Consider the following 6,335-nt stretch of genomic DNA (forward strand, 5'->3'; position numbering starts at 1 on the left):
TGAACATGGCACCTTGAGCTGAGCTGCCGCTGAGCTTCCAGATGGCTCGCTCAGTTGGTTGGAATGCATCCTCTTAACCACAAGGTTGCCGGGTTTGATTCCCGCAAGGGATGGTGGGCAGCGCTCCCTGCAAATTGAAAACAGAAACTGGACCTGGAGCTGACCTGCGCCCTCCACAACTAAGACTGAAAGGACAACAACTTGAAGCTGAACGGTACCCTCCACAACTAAGATTGAAAGAACAACAACTTGACTTGGAAAAAAGTCCTGGAAGTACACACTGTTCCCCAGTAAAGTCCTGTTCCCCTTCCCCAATAAAATCTTTTTTTTTAAAAAAAAAAAGAATGAATAGCATGGTTCTGTGCTACTTACTGTTACAGGAAAAGAGTGTCCTTGGCTTCACATAGGCAAGAATTCAAACGTGAGCCGATAGAGAGTTTAAAGTAAAAGTAAGTTTATTTAGCAGAGAATAAGTAAGAAAACAAAGGCCAGCCCATAGAGAGGTGGTCTCCAATCCCTAGTGGAAGAGAGACCCCCTTCATCCCCCAGGCTAGGGTTTCTCTGTATTTTCTGCTTCCACAGAAAATTCATTGGGATGAGAGTGGGGGAAGGGAAAAGAACAATGAGAAGTTTAACTTTGTAAGTGGCAAGAAGCATACGGGCAGATTTGTCTTTAACTCTTGTCAAGCACAACCTGTATTTTATCTGCCGTGGGCTTAGCTACAGGGAGGGTCCTAATGGAATCTCTCGTCTTCTGAAGAGCTTGCTCTGTGCCATTGATTAACGGCTGCCTGAGTTCTGTGTCTCGGAGCACGCAGGCAGCGTGCTTGGACTCCAAACTCCTAGTTCCTTCGTCTGCAAAAATAGTCCTCATGCCTCTTTCCTATGTTACTGTGGACCGAGATAGCTCCTTCCTCCCTCTAAACCCAGCTATTATCAGCAGTGGACCGCAGGGAGTCACATAATGATGTCCTCATAGCTTAAACACGAGAGGAAACAAGTGAGATCAAGGTCTCAGCTTGCTATTTGAAGACATGACATAGAAGAGGAGAAAAACAGGTTGAGGTGCTGTCGATTCCCCTGGGATGCAGGCCCAGCTCAGTTTACCAGTCCCGGAGGATGGATGATGGAGGAGTGTGAAGAAAGAGAACCACGTCCACGTATGTGACTTTGTAACACAGTGACACAGGTCACTATTAAACACGGCCTCATCAGTGGCCCAAATCTTGACCCAGTCCGATTAGCAACTCAGTTTTGTGTGGAGTGGGCCGGCCCGGTGGCTCAGGCGGTTAGAGCCCCATGCTCCTAACTCCGAAGGCTGCCGGTTCGATTCCCACATGGGCCAGTGGGCTCTCAACACACACACACACACACACACAAAAGGCAAAAACAAATCTAAAAAAATATATATATATATAAATAAAAAATAAAAAAAAAACCCTTTCTTAAAAAAAAAAAAGATATAAGTTTTGTGTGGAGAACGTAGAAGCAAGTGGACAGATGTTTTCTTCACTTGGTCTAGGTTAAGACTCAACTTTCACTTTCTGGTGACAGTCTAAGAGTTTCAGAGTCATTTCTTTCTTTCTTCTGCAAAAAGTTTTATGGTTTCAATTTGGTTCACGGCATGGGAGAGTGCTCCAGGGTGGTTAGAAGGCTGCCTCGTGGTGACAGGGAGAGGCTCAGGCAGAAGCCCAACACCAGGGGACGCAGAGGGGCCCCTCAAAGGCCTCTGGGCTCCAAAGGCTTCTAGTCGTGCTTGAGGGTGAGCCTTTCGAAGAGATACTCGCCAAGCCTAGCCTGGGGACCAGCCAGCCTTGGGAGGTTAGTCAGATGGTCACCCATCTTCTTGATGAGTTTCACCTCCTCATCCAGAAAGTGGCTCTCCAAGAAGTCACAGAGATGTGGGATCTGTGCGGGCAGAACGCAGGATGTGCAGACACAAAAGGCCTGTTTCATGTTCTTCTCCAGGGCCATGGCGGCTTCCATGACATCCTGAGTTTTACCCCACTCATCTTGGGAAGGCTTCTGCAGATCCTGGAAGAAGACTTGGCCGCCATGCTGGTTTTGCCTCTTAAAGAGCCATTTGGCGCCCTCACGCTTCTCCTAGGCCATGCCCTGTAGAACCACATTGTCACAATCGAAATAGAAGCCCAGAGAGAAGTAGGTGTAGGAGGCCCCACAGATGCAGGCTGATGGTGGCCTCCTCCTCAGTAGGATAATTCTGACGAACTTGAGAGCTCATGGCTGCTCGGCAATAAGTAGTTAAGCTCAAAAACTGCTGTTGGCTGGTCTCGGAGACTAAGGATGGCTGAAATGGTTCTGAAGGTTGTGACTGGAAAAGAGGTTGGAGGGTGGTCGGAGGCTGGAAGAAGGGGCTTCCCTGGGTCTGTTCCGTCCAAACACTGTTGAAGCAAGAGATTGATCCCAGGGACCATCGAGGACACTGCCTAAGAGACCTATTTTTTAAATCAAAATCGAATGGCATGAATGTCTTCAAAATTGTTAGTTGTGAATTAACTCTCTTAAAGTAAGTCCTCCTGATATGTTGAGGAATCCCTAGAGTGACACTTCACGTGGGCCTGCAAACCAGTGTAGCAGCTGCAGTCACCATGCCTCGTGTTGGCCTGCTTTGTTGTTTCTCTCTTGCTTTGATCCCCATGTCAGAGGCACATTGGACAAGCTTCACCTTAATCACTGTCTATCATGAGAACACTAATACTCCCACCAAATTCACGTTTTTCGGTTGTTCCAAAGCTTCAAGTTTGTAGGGTGCCAGGGCATTGCGAGGGGTGAGACCTCTGAGGGCTCCAATTCTGTGCCGCCTTTTGACCTTTGGATGGTGAAATGGCTCAGCCTCTGAACTGTACCACTGAGTCTCCCTGAAGAGTTCTGTCAGCGTCTGTCCAGAACCTGGCACATGCGCCCATGAAAAGCCGATAAGTATGACCTAAGCACAACCAACCACAGAAGCATGAATAAGGACAGAAGTGACTGGGGGAAATTTTGTCACAACTTTGTTCCTCAAGGACCGATGTGAGGGTTTTTGAGTAATGGTGTGGCAGGTAGAGAGAACTTAAGAGTGTTACTCTTCTAAAAGGTTCAAGCCTGCAAATGTTGCAGATTTGTGATGCTTTCAGTAATCCAAGCAGGTGATTTTTGGGGCTCTGCTTCAGAGGCAGGGGAAATGGACAAGAGATGGATTTAAGGAAAAATGTAGAAGTCAAGGGACCTCAGGCAGGTTACATGGGATGAGCCAGGCACGCAGGGAGCGAAAGAGAGCTCACTTTTATTCAGGAATGATGGGGAATGATGGCCCCAAGACGTTCCAGTCTTCATCTGCCATTTCCTTTAAGTTCTTACATCTTATATATGACAATTTTTCACATACGCATATCATACGAGGTCAGACAATTAAGTTCACGATCTCATCCTAGAAAAATGAGATCTAGGAAAATGCTACATACCTCATGGCTGAATATCACTACGGTCACCTTCGAAGTACTCCCCTTGGGAAGCTATGCACTGACTCCAGCGCCTAGTTCACCCTTCAAAGCAATTTAGGAACTCTTTTTCTGGAATGGCCATCAGAGCTGTCATCATATTCCCCTTGATGTCCTGAATGTCGTCAAAATGTCTTCCTTTGAATAGTTCCTTTATCTTTGGGTAAAGAAAGAAGTCACTGGGGGCCAGATCAGGTGAGTAGGGAGGGTGTTCCAATATAGCTATTTGTTTACTGGCTAAAAACTCCCTCACAGACAGTGCCGTGTGAGCTGGTGCATTGTCGCGATGCAAGAGCCATGAATTGTTGGTGAAAAGTTCAGGTTGTCTTTTTCACGCAGCCTTTTCAGCACTTCCAAATAGTTAACTTGGTTAACTGTTTGTCCGGTTGGTACAAATTCATAATGAATAATCCCTCTGATATAAAAAAAGATTAGCAACATTGTGGCAATAAGTTCGCGAACTTAATTGTCACACCTCATATTCCAGTCAAACTCCTCTCTGCCTCATGTGACCCCACACTTTCCCTCTTACAGGCTTTTGCTAATATTAAAACTTCCACTTTGAATCTCTTTCTACCAACCATGTACTCCAAATCCTACCATTAAGGCCAAACTCATGTATGTATTATGTTTACAGAAGCGGGAGTGGAGAATTGCTAAAAATTCAGACTTGGAAAAAAGACTGCCTGAGTTCATATCTTGACTGATACTTAGCTATGTGACCTTGAAGACATTACACAACCCATCTGTGGTTTAGTTCCTAGTCTCTAAAATGGAGATACCGTGTTTCCCCGAAAATAAGACTTACCCCAAAAATAAGCCCCAGTTAAGATTGTCAGCCTTAACAATTGGGGTGGAACTGGGCCCCTTGTTAACTCTCTAGCCCTGACTTCCTGTTAAACTTTGTAGTAACTTCCAGGGGGGTAAGGGGGAGAGGGATCCAAATAAATATAGAGGCCATCTTGGGAACACACCTTTTGCAGGTGGTGGCCAATTGGAGCCTCGGCCAGAGATGGTATGCATTCACACACTACTGGGGTTGTCTCCTTTCTTTTTCTTTTCCCAAATAAACTGCTCTTTTGGTGAATTTTCTTGAGAGTTATTTTGGCCAGTGGACAGTGCACAGGTTCCAGTTCTGAAAGCTCAGAAAGCAGAGTGGCCCTGGTATGCTTTGCCCAAGTCTCTGTTCAGAAATCTTTCAAACCCCCCCAGTAAATGGTGGCTGGCGTCTTTTAGGATTTCTCTCACAGGGGCACCAGAGGGCCTATTTAAAATCAACACACAAAGGATACTTGTGGTGGACAAGGTTAGTAGACAGGGCTTCTAGTGTACTTAGGGACAGGAAACAGAGTGGTTGTATTAGAACATTTTTGCTGGTGCATGTCTAATACAAACCAGCTGTAGATGGATATGCCTGCCAATTACATGCCAGAGGGTTTTGGTCTTCAAAGGGATTTTTTTTTTCATACCACGCTTTTTTTTTTTTTTTTTTTTTTTTTAAGAGAAACACATTCTTTGTACAAAGAATCTGTCGGCGTACGAAACATCCAAACCTGTAGAGAATTTTTGTGAGTTTATTTGAGCCAAACTGGTGACAATTGCCAGGAAGCAAAATCTCAATGGATTGAGAAAAAGCTCCAGAGAATGGCAGTTTTGCAGCTTATTTTATACATTAGGATCAAAGGAGGAGATGAAAGTAAAGAGGGTTACATGAAATGTATGGGTGGTAGAGTAAGGGGGTGGGAGAAAGCAGAGCTGGGAAATCTCTGGGATTGGATAAAAAGTAAAATGGAGAGACACGTACTTGTTTTACATTGATGGGTACAAGGATAGTTAATAATCACCATTACAGCACATAGAGTTGGTATTCGGGGAACCAGATAACAATGAGAGGTTCTGTGGTCTCTTGCTCTGAAGTCTGTGGATTGTGCCCTGAGGGGTCCGGAAAAAAGGGGATGACTCTGACATTTCAAGGGTATGTTATCCAAGAGGCAAAAAGACACTAGACAGGCTCACTTAAGATAAAGACTGACCTTTGTCAAAGAAGCTGCAGGCCTAGGATGTCACTACCCTCCATGACCCGCTTTTAGTTGGGAATTTTTATCTTCAGACCACTCTGTGTGGTTAATTTCGGTGTCTGAGTTTGGAGGGCCTGCCCCATGCTGGCCTCCCCTGAGCTTGTCAGGTTTAGTATGTGGCCCCTTTCTCGTCCACAAATCCAATGGGAGTCATACATTGCATAGGTATAGGTTATGCATTCTTTGACATATAAAATATTTTATCTCTGAAATATTTTTTCTTAATAAAGAAGATGGTGCCGGTTTCACTAATTCTTTTTCTTATTCTCTGTGTTAAGGAATTCTGGTGAAAAAAAATTAAGCTTGCAGTAAAACCTGACTTAAAATGTCATTTAAAGATGGGAAAGCCCTGCTTACTGCATTATTAAATCTTTTCCTGCCTAATCCTGGGAAGTGACAGAAACAATATTCTGTTTGTTCAGATTTTGAGAGAAAAGAGGTAGAAATTCAAATACTGTTTTATATATTCTGAAGCTCCACATTTTCTGTATATTTCCATTGTGAGGTACATACGCTTAAAAATGAGGGGAGGTGCAGTAAAATCAGAGTGTCTATACTCATCTGTTATCGCTTAATGTTTTATCCAGTGTTGATTTATGATTTTGAAACCTTCAACTTAATATAAAAATATTTTCTCCTGCATTAATTTTCTCCCGTGTTTGATTATGAAGGGGAGCAGATTTTGCCACCCCAAAATATGTCTTTTTGACATAAGAATTATCTTGAGCTGGTTATTTTTAACAGCAGACATAGGGAA

The 6,335-nt window shown here is 44.2% G+C and overlaps 1 pseudogene across 1 annotated transcript; it reads right to left on the bottom strand.

The window, feature by feature from the left end:
• Window positions 1-1,746: 1,746 nt before the first annotated feature.
• LOC308495286 (ferritin light chain-like) lies at window positions 1,747-2,242 on the bottom strand (annotated as a pseudogene). Its single transcript has one exon. The product of its transcript is annotated as a ferritin light chain-like (transcript).
• Between the last annotated feature and the right edge of the window lie 4,093 nt (window positions 2,243-6,335).

Source organism: Rhinolophus hipposideros, assembly GCF_964194185.1.
Source record: "Rhinolophus hipposideros genome assembly, chromosome: X".
NCBI lineage: Eukaryota > Metazoa > Chordata > Mammalia > Chiroptera > Rhinolophidae > Rhinolophus > Rhinolophus hipposideros.